Raw genomic sequence first — 27,050 nt, forward strand, 5'->3', positions numbered from 1 at the left:
ATAAAAAAAAAATACTGGATCTTACGGCCTTCTCATTTAGAAAAAAAAAAAAAGACAATAAGGGAATACTATGAAGAATTCTACATGCATAAATTTGACAACTTCGATGAAATGGACCAACTCCTTGAAAAGTACAAAACTACCACAGCTCAGCCAATATGAAATAATTTGAATAGTCCTATAACTATTAAGGAAATTGAATTCATGGTTATAAACCATGGTTTAAAGATAACTTAATGACAAGTCACAGATTGGCGTGACAGACCCAGCAACCTAGGTACACAGGTCCCTGTTCCTTTTCTGTCCCACTTTGATCTTGCTTGGATGCTGTGCTGAGCAGCTCAGGCTAATTCCAAGGTAGGCTCATGTTAGCATTACCGTTTCAGTTTGCCAGCCTCCTGGGGGGGAATTTGGTGGAATTTGGCTCTCCGCTATTTTCTGAGGCTACAATGGCCTCAGTGATCACTTGTTTACTCTTTTGGTTGTTGAGTCCTTGCCCAGTGGCCATTTCCTGTCTTCACATGATTCCACCTTGGTAGGGATGTTCCATGCAATATTTGGGACTTACACTATTTATCTGCATTTTAAAGTTAACTGGGCGTCCTGTATTTTTACTTGTTAAATGTGGTCACACTTACCTCAGGCCACTTCCCCTAGGATTCCACCTCCTGTCTGTCCCAGGTAACCCCTGAGAATATGTTTTCCATGAATCTTATCACTTAGGGTTTACAGTGACAATATGTTTACACATCCAGGAATAAAAACAGGCTCCTGTCCAACAACCTGGAAGAGGAATATTGTCCCTTCACGGTTCAGGCTATTCAGAAAAATGCAGGTCTCTTTTCTCTAAACAGCTGTCTCCTCCACACAGGTAATCAAAAACTGCCACAGGAGGAATACTTCTCTTTGCATGTTTAGGGAGAAATAAAAATTAAATTCTTGCCTTAGACTAGTAGGAATAAGTTAAAGATGTGACCAATCCAATCAAAGATTGATTTGCTTCCTTTTCAATAACTCCTTTCACACAGCTTGTTAGAAAGATCTTATATGATCTGACTTTTTGCTAAGTGTGTCTGAGTCAGCTTGAAGGCAATTTCATACCAAGAAAAACATACTGAATTGTGGCATCTGGTGCAAGGGCTGGGAATTCTTTATGTCTGATTAGTGTTCTAAAATGTCTTATTCACGAATAAGCCAATATTTTAAACTTCAAGCACAGTCAACTTCATTACTTGAAATCTGTGATCTTATATTTGCCATGTATTTGAGCACTTTTAAACTCTTAATGATGAAAATGAGACTGTTAGTTAAGCTAAATGACATGACTAGGGTTATATACATTGATTATTATAGCATGCTTGAGTCAGAAACTCTTGCTTCTACAATTGGTGATGAGATATCTACCTCTGCATCTCTATCTATCTATCTATCTACCTATCTATCTATCTATCTATCTATCTATCTATCTATCTATCTATCATCTATCTACTCTTCTGGTTCTCCATTTCTCCCAACATCCTACAAACCCTAAATTAAAAACATAAATAAAAAATGCTGTGACTTAAATATTTAAAAACTGGATAGAAGTATTTATCCACGGTTTAATTTTTCCCCAAAGCTATAATCCCTAGACTAAAACCACATGGGTGAATCATGCCTATATGTGTAAATACACTTCTTGAGTATTACATACATATATGTATATATCATGTTGGGATACATATAGTAGGCCTTTATCACATACTCCTAAATGAGTACACATGACTGGATGGAAAGATCAATGTATCTCACATTCCATTTCTCTTTGCCTGTTGCTGTCAATGAGACACAGACCTCAGCTTAAAACTCCTATAGCAGAGAAAGGCTTTTGGCTCTCAAAGTGCAAGTGCTCAATCATAAAAAAAACCTAGAGAGTGAGTCTTCCCTTCAACTCATCATTTCCCCAAAGATCCACAGTTTAGGGAGCGAGCAAAAAGAAGAGAATTGGAGTGGAGGTAAGGGGAGGTTAACTAAACTCTAGTGAGCCTTGACAGGGGGTTACCAAGGGCTGCTCCCTCCTCCAGGCTGAGACCCGGGGCAAAAGGTGAAGAAAAGTGTGGAAAAAAACCAGATGAGATCATAGGCACTGAAAGTGGTGAGCATCTATACTCGCTTGCCCCTCCAACCCACTCAAAGGCTGGGGCGGCAGCCAGACACAGGGTCACCTGGAACACCTGCATGTGCCGGAGTGCTGGGTACATGGCCCCAGGCAGCCTCACAGAGCTATGCCCTGACCTCTGACAGAGCCAAACCCTGGGAGCCTTGCAGCCTCCCTGCATGGGCAATGGGATAGCAGACAGGAATGAGGATTTTATTCATTGGAGGAACATCCATCATTGGACGGACAATGACCCAGACCAGATGCCCCCTCCTACCCAATGCCTGGGCCCAGCAACCTAGGAGGGAGAGGGAAACTTCCCTCGACTGAGGTTGTTTCCACATAAGATATACTAAGTATGGTTATAAAGAGACTAAACAAAGTTATATATTTTATGCCACGAAGTTTGTGGCCTGAAATACATTTCCATTATAGATAGATAGATAGATATCAAATATAATCTTTCATATACTTACATTATATGCATTCTCTATTTTAGGTTTCTAGTTTGCAATTTTGCTGAGGAAACAGACAATTAGGAGAGTGGGCTCTTCTATTTATGATGGAGACTTGGGAGACTAAACAGGAAATCATCACAGTAGTTACAATAAGGAAAACAAAAAAGAAGATGTGTGTGTGTGTGTGTGTGTGTGTACGTGTGTGTGTGTGTGCGTGTGTGTGTGTGTGTGTATGTGTGTGTGGTGTAGATAGACAGATAGATAGAAATATTGAGCTACCACCTCTCTGCCCAGAGCAGTTATTTCAATGAAGAGGAAAAGCCAGATTGCCTCTAAAGCTTTTGTATAAACCTGAACAACACATCAGGTTTCTTCAATCCACTTTGCCAGCCTCAGCTATGCATTTCATCTTGTGGCCTCTTGTGCTCTCCCAGAGGACAGGCAGAATTCCGACTGTAACTCCAGTGCTGGATCGCACTTTCTGAAACAATCAGATGGTGGGAGACGCATGGGCTTAGTTTGACCCAGCAAGCCTTTTTCTCCATTAAGGACAAAGCATGAATAAATCAAACACACTTTCTGAAAGTTTTGAGACAAAGCACAGATGTTAGGCTTCCATTCAGGAAGAAGGAAATGATACATTTATTTATTAAATTATGAGAGAAAAAAGAAGAATGTTTCTGGTTTCTTTTCATGAATCACTTAAACTAAAAAAGAGGTAGATTTGTGAAGAGCAGCCTAGGTAGATTATGAGAGAGGCAAAATGGTGGAGTGGCTGAAAGCATGGACCCTGACATCAGATGCCATGGATTCAAATTCCAGCTCTGCCTCAGTCTGGCCTCTGCACCTCAGTGTTCCTCCTTGTAAAGTAGGGTTTATAACGGTACTTACCTCATGGGATTGTTGTGAGTATTAAATGAGTACTCTGTCAAGAACCTAGATTAGTAAACATTATGTGTGTTGCTTGTTATTGTTATTTATTTTAAAAGGTTAACAGGCCAAGATCACCAGCTTACTTTCCACCACATAGGCAGAATTAGAGGGAACAACCTGGAAATCAATATAACAGATTCAGGTTAGGCATAAGGAAGAACTTGGAAAGTTTTTGTTGTTGTTTTTTAAGTGCTGGAGTAGTTCACCAAAGAAGTTACAAGGACTTGAAAAATGCCTCTTAAGCAGGGTAGTTAGTTGCTAATTTGATCAGGATAGTTTTGGTGTAAATTTGTTATCCTAGAGGCATCTCAGATGAGTGTCAACCATCTTGATCTGGATGGCTTGGAATTTTATTTAGTTGTCTCTTCTGACTTTAAATTAGCAATGTCACTGGTGATGATGGTGAATGGTTTGTCATTTCCTAAAGGTACATTTGTCGTGGTGGTGGACCAACTGCATATTCAATCCCCAGAGAAGAGACTGCTACTAGAATATTGTTAAAGTTTTCTTCATATTCCAGATGATGAAGATTTACAAAGAGCATTTCAACACTCATGTGACCATTCAGGATGATTTTCCATGTTAGTTAATGCTATTGAACAAAATAGAAACTGTCTTAAAGTTTTCCTAAACTCAGTTGTGTGTCTTAATATATGCTCCCCTTAATACATGTTTGAAAACATGTCAAGAAGACACAGTACAGAACAATTAAAATAAAAAATTGAAAACTAGGTTCCTGGTACTGTCTGTAAGCTGCTAGTGGTTTGCCATAAACAAAACCAGGAACCAAAAACCATCTGTGGTCAGTTAGTCTTTTGGCCACAACTAATTCAAAGGATGCTTTGAGATCAGGGGAGTAAAGCATTCCACATCTTGAGGCCTGGTTGGTTTTACGGGGTAACCCTTTCCTAAAGATCAAAATACTAACAAACAAACAAAACCAGGCAGTTTGCAAGAGTTATAACTGACCCCAGTGTTGTCATCATAGCAAGAGTAACACAGCATTCAATCTATATACTGTGCAAATCATAGAGTTGAAAGGACCTTAACAATATCAAGGTCCACCACTTCCCCCCAATTTACAGATGGCAAAACTGAGGCTCCAAGAGCTCAAGCTCTTTATCGAAGGCGTAACAGCTTGCTGGTGGCAGAGCTGAGCTAGGAATTCAAAAGTCCTGCCTAGCTCTCCAGCTTCATCTCACACCATTCTCCTTCTCCCTCCTTACACTCTAAGAAAAGTTGTCTCCATTCTCTCCAACCAGGCCAGGCTTGATCCCACTTCAAGCCTCGGTACTTGACATTTCCTCTGTCTTCCCCCACCCCGCACATACATTCCTGTGGCTCCTCCTTCTGTGAACTGTCACCTCAATTATGATCTTTATTCCCTAATTAGTCCCTGATAACCCACCAATTGCTGTTTATTTATTGTATCACCCTGTCTAATATCTGACATTATCTTCTTTATTAATTATTTATTTTTCTGTTGTCTCCCTGCCATTCTCAGGTAACCTCCAGGAGAGCTGGGACCTTACCTGTCTTGTTCCTTACTGTATTTCCTGCTTCTAGAATGGTGTCTGGTACAGCGTAGGTACCCAATGAACACTGTTGACTGCAAAAAGGAAGAAAAAAGCTTTTTAAGAGTCCCTCTGTTTATCTGGATCTTCTGATTACATTATGCTGCAACTTTTATTTAACACAGCATAAATAATAGCTACTATTTATATTTTCAAATGTTATATTTTCAAGTGTTACATTTTCAAATGTTCTGTTAGGGCTTTTTCAAATCTTATTTTGTTTAATCTTTGCAACAATCCTAGGTGTTGGTGTAATATCCTTGTTTTTCTGATGCAGAAGCTGAGGCTCAGAGAATTTAAGCGTCTCAAACAAGTGGCAAAGCAGCGTTCAAACCCATGCTTGTCCGACTGGAAAGTAATCAAACCTAAAGTAAGCATACTTGTAACATGCTTTATTTATTATATCTGTTCCCAAGTGTTCAATATCAGGGCCATATCAGTAAATGCCATTACAGAACACTTACCACAGTGAAAGCTCAGAACGAGTTTTACTTTCATATTAATAATGAAGCAGTCAGTCGAAAGTACGGAGATGTTTATAATTGCATTGATCTTTGAATGGTCAAGTAAGCTTTGGCATTCTCATTTGTTTAGGTTTTGATTTGTTTGCTGTGTCTGCCAGGACTGATGAGAGGAAAGGAGAAATCGTTGCTGTGAGGAGAGAGCTGCAGACTCAGGCCTGATAGGCCAGGAGGTGGTGATGTCAAGTTTTGGGTTCGGCCCTGCAACTGTGCAGGAGGCCTCGACCTGTAGGCAATGGGCTCGGGGCTGATTCATTCAGGCTATGAATCAGGATCCTAAGAAGAATTGAAAACAGGACCCATGACCCTAGTCTTGTTCTCTGTTCCGACTGCTAACTGCTGACTGCCATCAGCTCCCCACACTGTGAATATGGAGAGCTGTGTAAATGCTGACTGACAAACAGGCTGAGAGATAATTGGACATCGGTTCTGGATGGCAGACTTTTTGGACTCTTTTCAAGGCTTGTAAAACTTTTCTGCCTTGATTCTTCCATCCTGGTCATTCTTAGAGAAGGGAGGTGGGGCTCAGAGGAGGGTCAAACAGTTGTTCACTTCAGGTTCAAGGATGTTTCCAGTCAACCCAGAGAGCACGAGGGGGAGAAGGTTCAGGAGTGGCGGCAGTGGTCGAGTCAGCTGCCTCTGATCCTGGCCATGGTCACGGGCATCAGGCACATTCATGACCACCCCTGGCGGGCAGGCAGCATCTTCCACAGACTCTCTCCCTCACGCCCACTCTCTTTCCTCGCCCACCTCAAGCCCTCAGTCCTTATGTTACCACCATCCCTTCCTGCTAGCCTGTCTCCTGAATTACATTGTGCTAAGAGTCTCTTCCCCAGCCTAGAGTTCTACTGCAAGGGCCACTTCCAGGACTGGAGCTTCAGAAAGGGTAGTGTCCACTGTGGTTTTTTTTTTTTAATTTTTAATTTTTTTTTTTATTTTTAAAGGTTACTTTCCATTTACAGTTATTACAAAAGATTGGCTATACTCCCCATGTTTTTCCATCCATCCTTGAGTCTATCTTACACCCAATAGTTTCTACCTCCCACTCCCCCGCCCCTATGTTCCCCCCACCACTGATAACCACAAGTTTGTTCTCTAGATCTGAGTCTGCTTCTATTTTGTTATATTCCCTAGTTTGTTGTATTTTTTAGATTCCACATATAAACCATACCACACAGTATTTGTCTTTGTCTATCTGACTTATTTCACATAGCATAATGCCCTCCAATTCCATCCATGTTGCTGAAAAATGGCAAAATTTCATTCTTTTTTATGGCTGAGTATTATTTCACCATATATATATATATACCAAATCTTCTTTATCCATTCACCTATTGATGGACACTTAGGTTGTTTCCACGTCTTGGCAATTGTAAATAATGCTGCTATGAACACTGGGGTGCATGTACAGTTGAATCAGTGTCTTCGGTTTTTTGGGATATATAACAGGAGTGGAATTGCTGGGTCTATTTTTAGTTTTTTGAGAAAATTCCATACTGTTTTCCACAGTGGCTGCACCAATTTACACTCCCATTAACAGTGTACAAGGGTTCCCTTTCCTTCTCTTTCTTTTTAAATAAGAGGCTGCTTGCAATATTTTATCTCTTTTTTCCTTATTTTATTTTATTTATTTTTGGCCTCGCTGCACAGCTTGTGGGATCTTAGTTTCCTGACCAGGGTTTGAACCCGCGCCCTCAGCAGTGAAAGCACGAAGTCCTACCCACTGGACCACCAGGGAATTCCCCCCTTTTCTCACTATATTTGTTTTTATCCAAATATCCCCTTCGGAAAATCCCTGCATGGATGCTCATCTATAATAACATGGGTGTGTACAGAGGTTACCCAAGGACTCAATGCAAAGGAAGGAAAATTATTTTTTAGGCCCTTCTAAAGTCTCGAACATCTTTTGTGCAAAGTAGAACCATGGGGAGCAGATCACGAGCCAGCCTTATGCTCTGTAGCGCTGGGCACCACAGCGCAATGGGATGCAGTGAAAAGCATAAAGCCGGATTTTCAAATATGTTAATGATCAGAGGAAAGAATACTACTTGTACATTAAACATTAAAAGGGAGGGGCGAAATATTTTTCTCCAGCAATTTTGGGATGGGAATATAGGAGAAGACAGGAGAGTGTGAAATTTTAATGAAATATTCTGGCTTTTAGGAGGAAAAGCAAATGAAGAGGGCTGGAAGGAAAGCAGGATATACTGAACGGAGAGGTCAATCTAAGAGAAGTGGTTTTAGGATTAGAATAGACAGGAAGCTGGTTTAGGGAATTCATGGGCCAGAATCCTGGGGTACCGCTGTGCCTGGGGAGGCTGCATATGCTTCCAAGTCAAGGAGTGGGGCTTCCCTGGTGGCGCAGTGGTTAAGAATCCGCCTGCCAATGAACACGGGTTCAAGCCCTGGTCCGGGAAGATCCCACATGCCGCAGAGCAACTAAGCCTGTGCACCAAAACTACTGAGCCTGTGCTCTAGAGCCTGCGAACCACAACTACTGAGCCCACGTGCCACAACTACTGAAGCCTGAGCGCCTAGAGCCCGTGCTCCGCAACAAGAGAAGCCACCGCAATGAGAAGCCCGCGCACCACAACGAAGAGTAGCCCCCGCTCACCTCAACTAGAGAAAGCCCGCGGGCAGCAACAAAGACCCAACGCAGCCAAAAAAATAAATAAATAAAATAAATTTTAAAAAAAGTCAAGGAGTGGACATGGGGCTCCAGTAGGAAAGGACTCATGCGTGCCGATTGCGATTTTCCAGCGACGGAGCTGGGGAGGACGGGCAGATTTTCAGGCAGGTACACAGAGCACCTGCACCTTGATTGACAGATTAGTCATGCCGCTCACAGAAGTAGCACAAACATGGGAGCTGTTCCCAGGGCTGGCTGAGCTGTTACTAAGGGTCAGAGGAAGCCTTAGTTGTGGGCTTGTCAGGCTGAGCTCTGATGTGGCCTATGCGCGAAGTGGGGTGAGATGGTGCCCGGACTAGGGCACGCCACACAGGGATGGGCAGTGGGCCCCAAGGGGACATGAAGAGGCTCATGAATCCAGATGTCTACAAAGAAGGAAGGGAGTTCACATGAGCCTCTGGGGAACTTGAACAGGAAAACAGGTCTTTGCCCTACTTTCAGGGGCTTATTCTCATCCTATCCTTGTTAGAGCTCATCTCTGCATGGGCTGCCTAGAGAGAAATGCAAAGAGGTGACTTGCTGGAGAAGCCCTCAGTGGAGAAGCAGATATCATGTTCATTACCAGTGTTTCCCTTCGTTAAGGGCTGGAGTTGGAAGCGAGGCAGGTAACTGGGAGGGACCAAAGGGGGATGGTCTGGAACAGACTGGGATGGTTTATGTTTATGCTAAGTTATTAGAGTAACTGAGGCTGTGCACCCATGTCTCACCTTGGCTGTATCCATGGGGTGGAGGGTATGGGACCAGGTGGGCTGCAGCTCGTGTCATGTGGAGCCCATGTGGTGAGAAGGCAAGAGTGATGACTTTAGTGGCATTGTCTGAGCAGCTGGATCAAACCTGACCTGCAACACCAATTACTACTGGATTTCAGATACATGAAAAATACATTTATTATTATTATTGTTATTATTGCCAAACTGAATGGGATTTTCTGCTTTTATTTTTTGACATAGTTTTAATTGATGCATTAGGGAAGGGTGAAGGGAGCAAAGCCTACAGGAGGAGTTATGATGGGCTACACAGGCCTCTCATTTCAGGAACTGGGTCTTCTAGAAAATAAATCCTGCTGGCTTCTCTAGGGATGGTGGTTTTGAATATAACTTAAGAGCAGTGCCCTGGGGTGAGGGCTTCCCTCTGGAAGCAGCAGCTCATACCAAGAACCGAACACAAGCTATGCAAGGCCAGTAACGATGTCCAGAAGGTGAAGGGTAAGAATGCCATTACTTTATGTTTGATTTGTTTTTTGAGCTTCCCTAAAAGAGATGGGAGGTGGGTCAGAATTTCTTGTACTCTGCTAAAGGTTTTGTTGAATTCATCTGCGAGGTTGGAGAAAACTCACAAAATTGGCCCTTCCAGATTGTTCTCTAGCTTCTGAGAAAGTAAGACAGCTGGCTGAGCGTGGGTGGTGCCAGGAGAAGGCACAGAAGTGTTCCTGGTAGAAGGCCCCCCAGTGTGATCTTTCGGAAGAAATGTGCTCCTGGGACCAGGATCCACCCTGCAGCCTCAGCCTCTCAGTCCCCGGGGACACTGAGGCTGCTCTTCCAAAGAACTCTTTCGTTAGGGTTCAAAAAAGCACTCACTCATCCCAGGGAAAAGTCACCTGCAAAGGAAAACTGCACAGGTAGGCAGTCTCCTTCAGTGGCCTGACGTTACCAAGAGAGGGAAGCTCCCCAGTATTTCTATTCCTCTTTCATGGCTTGTTTTTCTCCAATGTTAAAATGCAAATGCTACCAGGGTAAAGGTATTTTACCTGGGAAAGGAATGTCTGTGTGACCTGCCCTGATTTGAAGCCACACCCCCTTGTAGGACTGACCTTGGGAAGATCCTAAGGGAGTTCATTTTTTCTTGGGCAGAGATTGCTCCCTGGAAATAAATGGAAGTAGTCTGGGCAGCTGCAAAATGCTGAAGAGTGTTCAGCAGGCCCTAATCCTGGAGGTCCTTTACAAAGGACTTCATTACACTGTTAACCTCTATAAAAATGGAAAGAACTATTTTCATTTTTCTAAGAATGGTAGGTAGGGGTCACATCATAAAAGCCTGGAGATGTCATGCTAGGGAATTCAGACTGGATACTGCAGAGAACTGTTCCAGAAGGGGTGTGACTGGCTCAAATATACCTTAAGAGAGTCCCTTCAGGCATCAGGGTGAATGGGAGGGAGGTGGGAGGATTTTACAATAGTCTAGGAGAGAGCAAAGGGGGACCTGGTGGTAAGCTGTGACTGCAGGGGATGGAAAGGAGAGGGCGAGTTCAAAAGAGAGGAGCCAAGGCTGACTCATATTGCTATTTAAATTGGAGGTTGAAGTAAACATATTGAAAATCAGCAAAGTTGATTGGAGGGTAAAATGCTAAAACCGAACAAGACTTTCCTTGCGAGGAGTGGGAAAAGATTGGGGATCCTGGTGAAATGAAGGATTAAGCTAAGCAGGACGGCTGGGGGGGCTGGGGATTGTAGTTAGGACTGAAGTCTCCACTCACTCTTTGATACGGACAACTGAGATTTGCTCAGCACTGTGAAAGGGGCCGTGCAGATGCAGCTTCCAGACTCCCCCTCAATCTCCAAACATACCGGCCCCCTGGGCTCCTTCTGTTTGGAAATTCTGGAGCCGCCTTAGCACTAAGCATTCTGTAAACTGCTGCACGGTTTTTGCAACAAGCGTGGTACTCTTCAAAATGAAGATCAGTGACCCTGGCTTCTTGCTTACCTATACATTAAATGTGTATAGTCTGCTTTATAATCATTACCAGGGAGTAATATCTAGATGGGTCACTTCTCAAGGCAAAGAACAGAAAAGTGTCTTTTACAACGTAGAGTGTCAACTACAGAGGAACATCGTAAAGAAGCACTCACAGCTTAGTTGTGACAGAGTGTTTCCAAAATAGCAGCCGAGACAACCATCTTAACTATGGAAATCCCTGTGGAAAGGCGAGTGTTCCTTCTGCCCTCTCGAAGCCTGCCAGGACTTGAGAGGCTGTGTCATAGGTCAGTGCCACCCACCGCCCAGGGGCTGAGGGCTGCTGGTAATTGTTGCAACTTCACCCATTGTCTCCCAGGCATATCAGGCCTTGGCAGGACGTGGTGGACGCCACTCTCTGCTTTCTTTGAACCCTCTCTCCTTCCGCTCCGGCCAGATCATTAGCTGCCAGCAGGCTGCGGCCTCCTCTCCCGCTGCAGCCACCTGACACCGCTTTGGGCTTTGTTCCCACCCTACTGGAACTCGGTGGCAAAATCAGATCCAAGTTAGCGTTATCATGGGGACCGCAGAAGCAGCCTGTTTGCGGGGTTTAGATGTTCCTCTGCGTTTGGCTTTTCTTTCTCTGCTGCCATCCTAGCGATCTCCCTGACTTCTCTCTCGGGCTCTGACTCTAACGTATCCATTGGAGGCCTACCATAAACTGGACTCTGGGGCCTCTCAAATGGGGCCCACACGTAAGGACCAGGCAAATCAGCTGGAGAGAGAGGAATATGCACTTAACCCCCTCTTAAGGCACACAATTCTCTGTCCCCTAGTCTCACTGAGAGGCCTTCTCCTCTTGCCTGTGTGGACATAAGTGCCAATTCAGCGGTACGATTCAGGAAAATAAAATATTGCTTCTTGTGGGGATCATAGAGAGCCTTCTGTTCACCTTTTTTGGGAAAAGTGTAGACCAGTGTAGGTAATGTACGCATGACCTGGGTGTATAGGGTATAGGAAAGCCTCATATACTGCGACAGAATACCTTTCATTATAGTTGGTCTGATTCATTTTTATGTCATACAAATGTTAGCCGAGTTTTTTGTTTTTAATTTTCAAATTTTGGGGTAGCTAGATCCTAGGATTATAAATGGAACCTTCAGGAAACTAGATAAATGCAGGTGAGGGATGGAACAGATGTCTAATTTCAACGTAAACCTGAACAATATGGTCCCAACAAAGCCTATTGATTTTTAGTTTCTCGTCCCTCTCCTGCAGCACAGGAGAGAAACCAGCAGAAAAGATGAACAAAATTCCCAAGGGAGTTTCTAGTTCTTTTGTTTTTCTTCATCCACTCATCTCTCCACCTTGAAGAAATTATATTTAAGACCCTGGTGAAATTCGGCTGCAAAACATTCCTTTCAGACCTTTTGTCCTGTAAGAGAGAAAAAAAGCCGTTCCGAAGAGCTGATCTCACTTTTTTGTTGGAGGCTTCTGAGCTCTGTCTGTCCAAAGAACATTCTGCTAATTAGTCAGACAGCCGGTGAGTTAGGGCTGCTTGGTTTTTAAGGGAATAGGAATTGTACAAAGTGTAAGCAACTCTGACAGTTGGGATTTCTGCTTTCAGTTCTTTTGAAAGCAGAAATCCCAACTGAGTTCCTCTCTGGTGTGATCAAAAAAGTCCAGCCCTTCTGTGGTTCTGAGCAGCACTGAGGATTTGAACACAGGCCTGTGTGTGGGATGGAAGAGGAAACTTGCTAGGAGACAGGTCTGGGCTAAACTGCAGGGCTGAGGAGTGGAAGAACGGGGCTTACCCTTTTAGACACTGAAGAGTGAATCAGAATTTCTTGGCTCATTTACTCCCATCATTTGGGCTGGGTTGGCTTATTGCCCTTGGTCATCTTTAACTTTTTCCTCTGTTCTCGTGTGACTTGTCATATACCAGTGAATCACAGCATAGGGCTTTAGAATCAGACAGACGTGAGTTCCAATCCTAAGTCTCCCTGCCTACTTTGGGTGAGATTCCTAATCTCTATAAGCCTCAGTTTTTTCATCTGTAAAATGGGGATAATAACAGCCTACAGGGTTACTGTGAAGATTAACCACAATAAAGTATAATGAGTAGCTGGCCTATTGCCTAATCCATTGTAGGTGCTCAAGAGATTATTTCCCTTCCTGGTCCTGGCTTTACAATTTAATAGCTGGGAGACTTTTAGCAAGTCATTTAAATGTTTCTGGCATCAGTCTTCCTTATCTTTAAATTGGGTAGAAGGAGAACACAACAATAATGCCTGCTCACTGGGATGTTCTGAGGTGTCCGGACACATATACCTGTGGTCATGGGAGATGGCCACCACTGTGAGACCTGACCAGTGGCTCAGAGGTTGACTTCACAGCCATTGCCCTTATGGGATGGAAAAGTGTCTGGCTTATGTTTGAAAGGGGTCAGAGGGTGTATCTCCCCAGAGGTGGGACAAGCCTGAGGGCATACTCCTTGCAGGCGGACATCCTAAAGGCAAATAGTAAATTGCTTTTCCTTTGGAAAGCCTGATGGTTAATTTTTATGTGTCAACTTGGTTGAACCACAGGATGCCCAGACATTATTCTAAGATGTCTGTCAGGTTGTTTCTAGATGAGATTAACATTTGAATGGGTGGGTAGAGTGAGTAAAGCAGAGCACCCCGCCCAATTGTGATGGGCTGCGTTCCATCCATGGAAGGCCTGAACAGAAATAAAAGGCCAAGGGCTTCGCTGGTGGCGCAGTGGTTGAGAGTCTGCCTGCCATTGCAGGGGACGCCGGTTCGAGCCCTGGTCTGGGAAGATCCCACATGCCGCGGAGAAACTGGGCCCGAGAGCCACAACTACTGAGCCTGCGCGTCTGGAGCCTGTGCTCCGCAACAAGAGAGGCCGCAACAAGAGAGGCCGCGACAGTGAGAGGCCCGCGCACCGCGATGAAGAGTGGCCCCTGCTTGCCGCAACTAGAGAAAGCCCTCGCACAGAAACGAAAACCCAACATAGCCAAAAATAAATAAATAAATTTATTAAAAAAAAAAAAAAAAGAAATAAAAGGCCAAACCTCAAGGGAGTAAGAGGGAATTCCTCCTGCCTGAGCGTCTCTGAGCTGGGACATTGGTCTTTTCCTGCCTTTGGACTTGAGCTGAGACATCAGCTCTTTCTGGGTCTTGATTCCTACCGGCCTTCAGGCTGGAACTTACTCCACCTGCTCTCCTGGGTTTCCAGCTTGCCGATCTTGGGGCTTCTCAGCCTCCATAACCACGTGAGCCAATTCTTTGTAATAAGTCTATCACCTCTCTCTCTCTCTCTCTCTTTCTCTCTCCTACTGGTTCTGTTCCTCTGGAGAACGCTGACTAGTACCGAAAGTCTCTCATTTGTCACTCCTTCCTCTCTCACTGCTTCTGTCTTAATCCAGAGGCTTCTCATCCCAGGATATGAACGGTAGCAAAACTGATCTTTCTGCTTTCAGCCCTCAGATGAGTCTTTCTAAAATTCCAATTACCTCTTGTCTTTTTGCTACTCAAAAACTCAATGGCCCCATCACCTAGATAAACTGAAGACCCCACGGTCTGATATACAAGACCCTCCTATCTGGCCCACTTTATCTTACTTCTTACCATTCCCCTCACAAACTCTTTACTCATCCACTAAGTTCTCACCACTATTTTCCAAAGACGATGTGCATATTCTCAACTCCTAGCCTTGGTCCATGCCCTTCCTCCTGCCCAGCACACCTTTCCCTTCAGCCCATCCTAAACACACCCTCATTTTTGCCATGAGGTTGTTACAGCCGTTGCATCTCATTGGTCTGGGAAACAAGTGTCTGAATTTCTGAGCTCAAGAATGGTTACAATAAGTGAAGCTGGGAGGGGAAGCAGGTTTGATGGGGAAATGATTGGGTAAACCTTGGAGATGTCAAATCTGTGGCAACGGCATTTTGCGGGTGTTCTTTCAAAATCACATTGGATTTCAGTGAGAGAAATGTTGTTCAGGGGAAATGTTTCTTAAAACTGACAATCTTCTTTTACTCTAATTTTAAAAGTAGAAATAGTTTGATTGGTTTTTTTCTAGTTAGAAAAGAATAAAAGGATAAAGTTTAAAAAGACTAGAAAAAAAGAGGAACTTTCCTGGCAGTCCAGTGGTTAAGACCCCAAGCTTCTACTGCAGGGGGCGCGGGTTCGATCCCTGGTCTGGGAACTAAGATTCCACATGTTGCACAGGCGCGGCCAAAAAAAAAAAAAAAAAAAAAAAAAATTAAAAGAGCATTTTAAATGTTTTAAAAAGAAATGATGTCACACATACTCTTTTCAGACATTTTTATACATTATATTCAACAATATATTGTGAATGTCTTCCACAGAATGAACATAGATCTAAATAATAATTTTTAATGACCATGTGAGGGTAAACTAAAATGTATGTAATCAATCCTATACTGATGAATATTTAGCTTATTTCAATTTTTCAGTTTTGTAAACAACCTCATCATGTACCTCTAATTATTCTCTTAAAAGAAATTCCTCGGGCTTCCCTGGTGGCGCAGTGGTTGAGAGTCTGCCTGCCAATGCAGGGGACACGGGTTCGAGCCCTGGTCCGGGAGGATCCCATATGCCGCGGAGCAACTGGGCCCGTGAGCCACAATTACTGAGCCTGCGCGTCTGGAGCCTGTGCTCCGCAACGGGAGAGGCCGCGATGGTGAGATGCCCACGCACCGCGATGAAGAGTGACCCCCGCTTGCCACAACTAGAGAAGGCCCTCGCACAGAAATGAAGACCCAACACAGCCATTTAAAATAAATAAACAATTTATAAAAAAAAAAAAAAGAAATTCCTCAATGTGGGACATAATAGTTTGTATAGTTGAGTTTGGAAAATTGTATTGATTTTTAGAGACAAAATTTGCAGGTGTTCATTGTGAGAACAGAAGAAAATAGAGAGATTAGCAAAACAAAGATAAAATAACTCACAATTCCGTCCCCTAGCGATAAACCATAGCTAGGTTTCCATAGCACTCCATCTTGGAGATGACGGAACACTTACTATACTATTCTGATCATTTCCTTCTATTTTCCTGTTCGCCCAAGTGGTTGAAATTTTACCTGGATAGTCGTTGATGTCTACACATTATTACTGTTTTTCTTTTGCGCTTATACGTTAGGTGTCTCAGCAAAATCAAGATTAATTCTGACGTGATACATTACAAGTGTATCAAGAGGGAAAGTCATACCTCTACTGCTGTGTCTTACCAACCATATATTTAAATTTTCTTTTTTTTTTTTAGCTTCTGGCTCCTGCCTTGGAAACTGGATATGGTACCACAACGCTGTGTCACTTTCCTCCAGATACACAGAGTTCAGCATGCTCGGATCATGTGTTAGGAACTTCCCACTCATCCACGTCATCAGCTTTTTGAGGAAACAGTACTTCTCTCCGGGTTATTCCATCTTTTTATTCTTCTTCTCCTATGCCTCTCCGTCACCCGGGACTGTGCCTGGTGAGAACCCTGAGTTCAAGGAGCCTCTGTCCCTCTTCTTTAGATTTCACTCTGCATAGCACTGTATCTGCCTTATAGTAGCTGCTTAAATAATCAAGTTTTGAAGCAAATTATCCACCGGATTAGTAAGAGTAGGATGATGAGAGAGATAGGAACAGATGACTTTCCTGGCCATTAGGCATTTTTGCCTTCCTGGGACCTTCCTCCACTTTAAAAAAAAAGACTTAAAACTATATTTTACAATTACATTGATATAAAAATTAATTTAATCCAGGCTGGATTTATTATTACATATTCATTATTATTGTATTACTTTTCCCTCTGATTTTAAAAGAAATAAAATCTTTTTGTAGGAACTGTGCCTGATGGATAAGGTGCCCATCTGAGTTTTGAAAGTTAAGGGCAAAGAAATGTGATGCTAGAGGGAAATTCCCCTTCTGGAATTGGCCAGGTTTTTACTTTCGTGCTATTCATTGAGAGTTTGCTATAGTCCGAGGAGTCCGCTTATGTGAATTACTCTTATGTAATCACCACACCAGCCCTCTGTGTTAATTACTACAATTATTTCTCATTTTACAGAAAAAGTAGCCCAGGTATACTGGGACAAAATTAAAGCCAAACTCATACAGTTAATAAATGGTGGGACTGGGATTTCATTCATTGCACAAATATTTCTTGAGCATCTGCTGTGTGCCAGGCACTGTCCTGGACACTAGGAAACAGCAATGAGCAAACCAAAGTCCCTGCCCTTGTGAAGCTTCATACTCAGCCTGATTCCAAAGCCTGTGCACTTAACTCCTATGCCCCAAGTCAAGTTTGTAGGCTTCTCCTATTCTGTGGGCTGAGGTTTTACAAGCAGTGAGAAGCTCTATGTTTTGTGAATGGACGGTCAAGATCCTGGCCAGAATTTCACCTACCTCTCTGCCCCTGCATATGAAATTAAGGCACAGCTACTCATTCTCGTGGACTCAAAGGCTCTTCCATTGGGGATCCCTCTTCCATTCACCCTGCCCTGCCTCGGCAAAGACCGGCATGCCTCCTGTCCCCATTGTTGCCATCTTAGTCTTCCAAGATTGCCTAACTCACGGGTGCTGCCAGAGATGCCCATCTGGTCTGGTCCTCACCCCTGTTTAAGACCCTCCATGGCTCCCAGTTGCCCTCAGGATAAAGCCCATATTCTCCAACCTGGCCTGTCAGGCCTGTTCTCATGTGGCTCTGGCTTGCCTCCATCCTCACCTCATTTACCTTCTCTTTTCTCTCCCTTGCTCACCACTTTCCATTCCTAGTGAATTAACTAATTGTCATTCTTCATTAGTCAACAAACATTAATTGAGCACCTACTATAGGCCCTGCTCTGTGTGACATGCCAGAGTATAAAGAAGACGACCCAGTCCCTGATCTTTAGATGCCTACAGCTTGAGACAGAAGAGCAAAAGGAACACTGTGCATTCTGTGAGTAGGACGAAAATACAGAAAAGCATGCAGTACTATGGGAGCCCAGGACACGGCAATGATACCTAACCCCACAGGGAGGAGAGCTCGTCCCTGAGGGCAGGTGGGTAAAGCCAGAGGCTTCCCTTGGGCTGAGGAGGGTGAGCCTAGAGAACAAATGGGGGGGTGGTGGAGTGGTGAAGGCAGAGGGTGCTCCACTCTGGGTGCCGAGGCAGCGGGTTCAGTCTGGCTGGGGCAGGTGACAAGTAGGCCGGGACCAGATCCTCGAGGAGGGGCCGGGGTCCCTGCCCAGGGGTTTGCATTTATCCTGAAGGCTGTGAGGAGGGTTGTTAGCAGGGATATGGGAATGATGCCAAAGCTGCTATAGTAATGGAGGTGGTGGAGATGGAGAGAAGCGGGCAGGTTGGAGAGATGGTGAGGAAGCAGAAAGTCCAGGACTTGGTGTCCAAGTGGATGCCAGCATGAAGGAAAAAGAGTGCAGTGATCACTCCCTGGCTTCTGGAACACTGTGGTCTCACTTCCCTCCATGTCTTTGCACTGGTTGCTTGCTGCTTCTGATTGGACCTTTTCACCCAAATAATTCTGCTCACCATTGCCACTCAACTCAGGCATCACCTCTTTCTGGAAACCCTCCATAGCTGTCAGGATGTAGCTGGAAGGAGAGGGCACGTTATCACTGAGCACTTAGGGAGAAGTAGTAAAGCGACTAGTTATAAAGGTGTGAGGAGGGTTTAAGGAAACCAAAAATTGATGGTGCAGTACCCCACGGCTAGTAGTACTGTTACCATCCCAGAGGCTAGAAAGGACCAGGGAAGAGATGGTTTCTAGAACCCCAAGGAAAGAGTTGTGTGGCAAGGCCTACCTGTCAGGAGCTGCATCTTTCAGGAACAGATACAGCCCGTCTGCAATGATCCTGAGAGGAGAAATCCCAGAGAGAATTGGCACCCCAGACTTTCCTCCTTTCCGCCCATCTTTTGCTTTGGCTCTTCATTGGCCGAACCCAACCGGACACAGCAGGCGTGGGGGCCTATTGATGCAGTCCCTACGAGCCAGCCCCAGGGCACAGAGCAGGGTGGAGAGTGGGCCTGGAAGACACCCTGACCAGCCCCAGCCCCAGTCTCTAGCAGCAACCTCTCCCATTAGGTCCCACAACACCCTGTGAGTCTCACCATCACAGCATTGCTCAGGCTCCCACATCCCCACACACACTAGACTGTGAGCTCCTTTGGGGGCATCAGCCACGGCTTATGCATCTTGGTATCTTCCATGCCTAGCACGTGCTAAGGGCTCCACTGATATTGAGTGAATAAAGAGCCACGTGATCCAATGCCAATTTCATGTAGAGAGTAATTTCTCAATCTATTATCAGCTGATGCCTCAGGGTGGCTAATGGCAAGAAAGAACAAGTTTCAGCATTATGAGTTTGAAGTTACTCTCCCCAGAGGACATGTACTTCCTTGCTTTATTCTTTTCTTGGTGGATCAGTGTGTCATCAGTCAACACGCCTGCTGCAGTTTCCCCTGTGGGGCGGGGGGAGGTGCAGAATTCCCACCCGAAATTAACACGCATCTGCGATTGGTTTCCTTTTGTCACAAAGCTAATGCAAAGCGACCGAAAGCAATGATGCATTATTTCGTGCAAGTGGTATAGGACGGATCAAACAGAAAGGTGTGTTGGGAAATTGAAAGTACCAGGTAAAGGCAGCAGCACAGAGCTCACAGCTGTTTTGCAACTCGTCGTGTTCACACAAGCCGGATGACCGAGTTGCAGTCTGTCCGGTTTGCCCCCGCTTCTCTATTTTCACAACCATCCCAGGTCACCTCCTCTTTTGATCTGGCCTACACTGAGGAAATGGGGAAATCTATTTCGGCAGCAATTTTCATCCCATCATATTATTCTCTAGCTTAATGTTTAAACCCTTTGGACAAGCATCTCCCACTCCACCCTTAGTGATGGAATATGTCCTCTTGTAATTGGGTCTCAGTCATGTACCTACAGCTCCGCTCGCTGTCTGTTGTTAAAGGCAAACTCTCTTTCTTCACTTTGTTGCAAATTCTTGCCCCATCCCATACCTAGTAGGCACTCGAGGGGGATTTCTGATTAAAACCCACTTAGAGGGCTTCCTTGGTGGCGCAGTGGTTGAGAATCTGCCTGCCAATGCAGGGGACACGGGTTCGAGCCCTGGTCTGGGAAGATCCCACATGCCGCGGAGCAACTAGGCCCGTGAGCCACAACTACTGAGCCTGTGCGTCTGGAGCCTGTGCTCCGCAAAAAGAGAGGCCGCGATAGTGAGAGGCCCGTGCACTGTGATGAAGAGTGGCCCCCGCTTGCCACAACTAGAGAAAGCCCTCACACAGAAACGAAGACCCAACACAGCCATAAATAAATAAATAAATAAATAAAAATAAATAATTAAAAAAAAACCTACTAAGATATACCTACTCCCTGTGAGTCACAGTAGTAGCTCCCCACCTTGCTAAAAGCTGATGGCAGCCGTGTGTAATGACTTGGCTTCATCCCCATTCAGCCACTAATCCTGTAGATGGATGATTTTGTTCCTGCCTCCACCAAGCCTGTGAGAAGTCAGAAATGTTGCCAGCTTGCTACCTGATTCCTCTCTGCCTCCAAACACAATACAAAACAAGCTCCCGTTTCCATGCTGCACATAAATAGAGATTGTTCTCCAACTTCAGAAATGTCCTTGGCACAGAACGTACGAGCCTACCCGTCACAGGAATTCTCTCTCTCCGTCTTACAGGGCCATGGCTGAGAACTTGGTAATTGTGTTCAGGAAGCCCAAGACGCACCGACCCTTTCCCTCTCCTGATGGCCCTGTGTGATGGAGGGATTAAACATTCCCTATTCAGTCCCCAGAACCTGGAGCCAAACCCACGGGAATTCATGGATGCATTCCATGTCTCCTGCTCAGAGACGCTACTGCCAGGCAGGGCTGCCACATTGCACAAGGTAAACGGTGCTCCCTGGGGCCGTGAAATGTGGTAGGCCTGATACCAGGCCCTGTCTTGCACCCAGCAAGGCCACTGGCTGTGCTGCATGTCTTTGCTCCTTCAGAGGTCCTCTCTGATCTTCCCACCTTGCTCTGTGAAAGCAGAGCAGGGTGGGAAGATCAGAGAGGGCCGCTGAAGGAAACAGACCCGTATGCATGGCTTCAACACCTTTGCCCTCCAGCTTCCCACTGGCAGGAGATTGGGCGGCGGGGAGTGCCAGCAAACCTGCTTTGCTGCCAGGTTGCTGCGGGTTTGCAACTAAGGGCGGCAGCTCCTGTCAGGCAGCCCAGCCCTCTCCATTCAGTTACCTTCCTTCTCAGAGTTCTGGCGAGCACTCTGATTACCCCGTTGTCACAAGCCCCAGGGGATTGCGTTATCCCTTGTCACCCTCATCTTTCTAAATGGCTCCTCTATGAAACTCTCTTAATGGTGACTCAGTTCAAGCATGCCATCATTGATTTCTCGCTGGAATCCTGACCGACGCAGTGGTAAATAAGGCAGAGCTAACACTAGCATGGAGAAGAGACAGGCAACAAACACATCTGCAAATATAAGTTATATGATTTTAGATAGCGATAAAGCTAAAAAAGTAAAATAGGGTATGGGATGGAGTCATCACCTGACTGCGCCACTCCCTGCACTTAACAGCCTGATTCAGCAGAGCACCTCCTTCCTTCTGTCTTTTTTTTTTTTTTTTTAGATCATGTATTCATATTGCTACTTTCACGTCAATTCCCTGGTTTTAAAATGAATAAATTATTTTCTTCAAAAAACAAAAAGGAGGACAACCTGACCAACATCTAGGGGAGAAAGGCTGTATCCTAGAGTGGCCTGGAAAGGACTTTCTGAAGAGGGGACATCTGATGAACACCATAATGATGAGAATGAGGCAGCTGCACCAACATATGGAGAAAGAACATTCCAGAACAGCAGATGCAAAGGGCCCCAGATGGAAAAGTGTTTGAATAGCATGGAACCTAGCGGACCAGAGGAAAGTAGTAGGAGAAGGGGTCAGGGGGAGAGGGCACAAGGGAGTTTGGGTTTTATCCTACGGCCACTGAGAAGTCATCATAGAATTTGGGACAGGGAGTTGTAATGGCCACAGTCCTAACAGAAATCGGATTAAACCATGAAAGGGTTTAGCTGAAGAGAACGTGATGAAAGGACTTTTCACATAGGTGTGGTCAGGGCTAGGGAACTAATAAAGGGGTGAAGCTTGTGGGAACTGGCATTAGAGAGAAGCTGTTAGCAGCCCTACACCTGGAGGGGACAAGGAAGGGGAGCCGTCACTGGCATGGCATCTGGGAAGAGAAGGAGCCGTGAAAGAGGGGCCGCTGATGGGAGCTGCATCAGCTGGTGACTTCCCCAGGCTGTTAGGAAGGTTTGGAGGGTGGAGATGAAGTCGGATTAGGGCACCTCCTGAGCCCTGGGGGCTGAGTCCTGGGGAGGGGAGGGTGGGTGACACAGGAGGTCTGGACTTCAAGGACCACTGGGCACCCAGCCGCCTGCCCCTGTGACGTGAAGTAGAGAGGCTGGGAAGAAGGAATTTCATCTTCCGATGATTACCCTTAGTCCCAGAATGTCTCAGCAAATCCTAACAGTTTACTTAAACATGAACACCTTCAGGGCTGGGTCAGGGAACTGGGAGTTTCGGGGGAAGCCAAGAACAAGACGTGGGGACTGAGGTAAGAGGGGATGCCAGCCCACGGAAGGGCCTTCCCACTGAGGAGTTATGGAGGTGAATGCACGAGAGCCGTCTGGTACCTAAAGCCAAACCACAGCTTCAGGGATGGTTTGTTCAGCCAGCTTCCCAGGCTCGACAAACTTTCCAAAGTCCTTTTACTGCGGTGTTCCCATCACCCGAAGAAAGCCCATCAGGTGCTGGTTTGGGCTGAACAAAGGGCTCACTGCCTTGCACCTGCTCACACCAAGGGGCACTTGTCAACTGGCTGGTCCAGGCTGGCAAAGACAGATGGCTTCCAACCCTCTACTCCTTAGTGCAGAGAAGCACAGAGTTCTTAGTGAGACTCAATGCCAGGGAAAGAAAACACTTTTGGGGTTTTCTCAGAGAAAGTAAGTATATATAGCCTTTTCCCCCCCCTCTTCTGGTTTCTGTCTTGTAGTAAGATACATCTGAAAAAAACAACAGGGCATTGCTTTCTTAAGAAGCCTCAGCCGCCCCCCACTGACATTAATCTCATCCAGTGGTTTCCAAATGTTTTTAGCAGCACCACTCTTTTTACAAACAAAATCTGCCACGGAATCCTAATGTGTAACACAGGCGACATCCCAGTGGCCATTTCCTAGGCACCCCCGTAGCCTTGATTCTAGCCAGCTGAGCAGGATCTTCCTGAGTGTGTGCATATGTGTAAGTGAGGCTTACTGAGGTATAATTTGCATGCAGTGAAATTCACGCTTTCTAGGTATACAGTTAGATGAGTTTTGACACAGTCTTGTAATAACACCACAGTCCAGACCCAGAACAGCTCCATCACTCCCCAAATTCCCTCCTGCTCCTTCGTAGTCAGTCCCTTCCCCCCACCTCCATTCCCAGAAACCACTGATCTGATTTCTGTCCCTGAAGTTCTGCTCCTTCCAGAACATCATGTAAATGGAGTCATGCTGTATGTAACCTTTAGTGTCTGGCTTCTCCCATTCAGCCTAATGCTTTTGAGAGTCACCCATGGTTTTGCACACATCAGTAATTTGTTCCTTTTTATTGCTGAGTAGAAGTCTCTTGGTTCTTGTGTGGTTTTCAAAGTTGCCCTTCAGCTTCTGATTCTTTTCTGCATAGCACATGAAGCCTTCCATTCAGATAATTTTCCTTCTTCCTTAAAATACTGAGATTGAAACCCTGGTAATGCCACTGAAGGAGCACATGTGGAGGGAGGCTGTTTGACCCCAGGAGTGTCATCAGTGTGTCACACTGCTACGTCAGAGCTGTCACCCCCTGAGCTGGCTCCCCTCACCTCAAAGTACCTCCGACTCGTCCCAGGACTAGAATTCCTCGGAAGAATTTTTAAATCAAAGCAAGGGAATACTGCTTGCTTTTTCTTTTAAATTATAATTAGCAGACACATTCTTAAGCTGGGGGAAGAATACAAGGGAATGTCCGTGTTCAGAAAGAAACCCTGGCTGCTAAAGGTCTCCGAAGGGCAATGATACGTGGTCCAAACACAAATCCGTACAAAAACTACAACCCAAAACTTCAGCTTTGGCCAATGCTCATTTGACTGCACAGTTGCAAGAATCTTTTGGATTCTCGATCCTGCCATCTGACAAATAGATTTTGTTCCTCTCTCAAAGGCCATGCTACTTGCCAACCACCTCACTAAGTTGGAACCTGTGTGCAGAGAATGAGGTGAGGGAGGGGGCAGGGCAGGGGGATCCACCGAGCCAGATCTCGGGGACTCGGGCGCTCTGCTCTGGAGTTTGGACCTTACGCTACAGCCAACAGGAACGAGCAAAGGACGGTCAGTGTGCATTCTGGAGATCTCTCTATTGTCCAAGGTAGGGAAACCTGTTAGGGGATCCTGCCATGGTTCAGGAGAGAGATAATGCGTCAGTAAGATGATGGAGAGGAGAGAATCCATCTCAGGGGCACGTGGGATGCAGAGCTAATAGTCTGGAAGAAGGTGAGAGAAAGGAAGGTGCAAACAACTTCTTCTGGCTATACCCCAATAACACGGCGATGTATGTGCTGTGGTGTCCATTTCACAGATGACAAAACTGAGCTTCATGAGGTTAAATTCACTCACACGAGTTTACTAGTTAACAGGCTGGAAATCATACCATGGTATCGCACCACGCTCGGCGATTACTCAGGCATGTAAGATAGTGAGAAACACATTAAAGGGATTATTGGAAACTACCTTTAAAAAACCAAAAAACTTGCTTTGGGAAGAGAGCATCCCTGAGTCCTCGGAGAGCAGTATTTGGGCAGTTACCGCCAGTGACCTAAATGGAATGAGCAGATTTTAAGAGGGTTTGCCCTGGTCTCATCTTCCTCACTTATCCTCTTTTACTTTGTCCTTCCTCTTGCAGCTGGGAAAGAGAGATTTGTATAATAACGTGTTAGCACTTGAGAGCATTTCAGCAAAGCCGGCTGCCAGCTGCCTCTTCTGACAGAGGCACATCCCCCAACATCATTTTGTTCCTTTTGGGTAAGTGGCCTCCTCCCCATTTCCCAACTGCTTTGGAGATAAAAGAAGGCAGTGAGGGATTTATCCTTTTTCCCATAATATTGTGGCTGTAATTTAAAGCTGCCATAACTCATGTGAAGAACTGTGACCATAATACCATGGAAAAAGCCATCATTCAAACCCCGAGGGAAGAAATGCGGAGTCCTGTTTCTTCCAGCTGTAAATTGCCTCAAAACCTGCAGACAGCTGTGGGCATAGCCAGACAATGGAAACTAAGGTTTGGAAAGTTACCCATGATGAATTGTTTTTTCTTTCTCCCCTTTTCCACATCTTCACTAGGGTCAAAATAGTTTTCTGTGTTGGAAGGTGACCAGGAATAGATCATCGATCTGTACTCAGCTAGTACCTGACTCTCCAAATTTGGGGGATGCCCCCAAAGATTCTTAGAACTGGATTAAATTTGCAGATAATAGAGCCTGGTCAAGTTGGGTTAGATCAGTTAGACTAGTTCTGTGAGGATACCAGCCATGAGTCTTCTGGGGAGTGTGGTGTCTATTTTTCTTTTGTTTCTGGGCTGGGATGTTCAGACCTGTAATTTCTCCCACTCTGTTTTGGTCCATGCTTCCCAGCTGTGGGTGAGCATAACAGCCTATGCTATGGTTAAAACTCACCGCCCTAATTATTCTCCGGTGAGCTCATGTAGGAGAGCATGAATCCCCTAAAATCTGCTCCCCATATGTCCCATCACACTTAGCTCTGTCCAGTATGCATACTTATACATAGGTATGAACACCTTCTACACATCAAGAACATTCTAGGTACTTTGCACTCACTATATTATCTCATTTAATCCTCACCACAACTCTGCAAGTTAGAGATTATCATTCCCAATTTATAGTTGAGGAAATTAAGTCATCAAGTGACTCAGTGACTAAGGAGAAGAAAATTTCTAACCCAGGTCAATGGAACTCATCAAGCCAGTGAGTGCACTTACCTCTCCTGGTTCACGATTCTTTTAGGAGATAAGATGCATATGACCTCTGTTAGAAAAAGGAGGACACATTTCTCATAAATGCTACTGAATGTATAAACTTCTAAATCAAATATTACCTAAATATTTCTGAGATATTATTTACTTTTGGAAGTTAATAATTTCCTATTCTTGTGCTTCTGCTTTAAGACTTGTGAGTTCAGGTTTTCTGGGGTTAGACGGCTTGAATTCAATCCCAGCTCTGTCACTTCTCACCAGTGTGACTTTGGGTAATGAAGTCAATAACCTCTCTGTGCCTTTGTTTTCTCATCTTAGAATGAAGATTCTAAGTAGTATCCACTTTATAGGGTATTCTAATTTTTAAAGAGGATAAATTAATGTAAAGTGTCCAACACAGGTATGGCAAGTGGGTTGTGTGGTTGACTTACACTGGTGGCCTCAAGTGAACCACGCCTCCCAATTCTAAGCCTGTGTGTAATGCCCTCCCACCCTGACTCTGGACTTGGCTGGATAACTTGCTTTGTCCCATGGGTTACTAGCAAGTGGTATGGAAGCAGAGTCTTAATTAGTGCTTGCACATAGGGGTTTGTCCCCTTGAGACATTTGCTCTTGGAGCCCTGAGCCACCATATAAAGAAGTTAGGCCATCCTGTTGGAGAGACCCCCTGGAGAGAAAGATAAATGCCCACTGAAACCCTAGCTGTTCTGTTCCAGCCATCCCAGCCAAGGCTCCAGATAGCCATCTTGGACATTCCAGCCCCAAAAGACACCATGTGGAGCAGAATTACCCCCAACTGAGCCCCATCAACCCATAGAATCCTAAGAAATAATAAAAATATTCTTTTAAGCCACCACATTTTGCAGTGGTTTTTAACACAACGATAGGTAACTGAGATAAAGTGCATTCAATAAATGTCAGCTATATTTTAAAGTTGTCATCATTATCCATTGACTTTATTTCCTCCAAA

General features: G+C 45.0%; 1 long non-coding RNA gene across 6 annotated transcripts in view; it reads right to left on the bottom strand.

Moving 5' to 3' along the window:
- LOC103007315 (uncharacterized) overlaps positions 1–27,050 on the bottom strand; it is a 117,659-nt gene that overhangs the window by 35,777 nt on the left and 54,832 nt on the right. For 3 of the 6 annotated variants that reach the window (XR_009008059.1, XR_451521.2, XR_009008057.1), the window contains 2 exons: positions 26,087–26,130; positions 24,771–24,907 (listed from right to left, as the gene is read on the bottom strand). This is a non-coding gene — a long non-coding RNA (uncharacterized LOC103007315). Of the gene's footprint in view, positions 1–24,770; positions 24,995–26,086; positions 26,131–27,050 lie in introns of those variants that run through there. The other 3 variants (XR_009008058.1, XR_003623914.2, XR_451523.2) reach the window with 2 other exon arrangements.

Source organism: Balaenoptera acutorostrata, chromosome 4 (assembly GCF_949987535.1).
Source record: "Balaenoptera acutorostrata chromosome 4, mBalAcu1.1, whole genome shotgun sequence".
Taxonomy (NCBI): Eukaryota; Metazoa; Chordata; class Mammalia; order Artiodactyla; family Balaenopteridae; genus Balaenoptera; species Balaenoptera acutorostrata.